We start from the raw sequence: 708 nt of genomic DNA, 5'->3' as shown, positions 1-708 counted from the left end.
CCTTAAAGATCAACCCTTGCATAACCCAGACTATGTTCTATTCACTGACAGATTGTCCTCAGTCATCAAAGGCACAAGACATGCAGGGCACGCGGTAACCACAGTGCAATGGGTTTGGGAAGCCAAACCTTGAGCCAGGTACCAGTGCCCAAGCTGCAGAACTTATTGCCTTACAGAGAGCATGTGAGCTCACCACAAACTGTTCAGTAACCATCTATACTGACTTTCGATATGTGTTTGGTATTTGTCATGCAACCAGCCAACTGTGGAAGCAATGAGGATTTCTCACCTCAAATGGACACTCAATTGCTAATGCCACAGAAGTCAACAAACTTCTGAATGCTATCCTGTTACCCAAAGAAATTGCAGCTGTCCACTGTCCAGGTCATTCCAAGGACGGTACTGAGATTGCTGCTGGGAACCGTATGGCTGATGCAGCCGCAAAGGCAGCGGCCATTCAACCCGTTTCTGACAACTCTAACTCTCACCTCTTGTGCATCACATTATCCAGCCCAACCTCCATATACCAGCACCTTCAACCGACAGAAGTCCAGGACTGGAAGACCAAATATGAAGGCACTGAAGGGACAGATGGCATCTGGCGAGTACCTGACGGGCATCCCATCGCCCCCAGAGCTGTTCTTTGCACACTTGCCCAAGGAGCCCATCATCTAAACCACTCTGGTAAAGAAAATGTAGCGCGCAGCA

Source organism: Gavialis gangeticus, unplaced genomic scaffold, assembly GCF_001723915.1.
Source record: "Gavialis gangeticus isolate Ggan-Ray unplaced genomic scaffold, GavGan_comp1, whole genome shotgun sequence".
Classification (NCBI taxonomy): Eukaryota; Metazoa; Chordata; order Crocodylia; family Gavialidae; genus Gavialis; species Gavialis gangeticus.
This window is presented reverse-complemented; position numbering follows the sequence as displayed.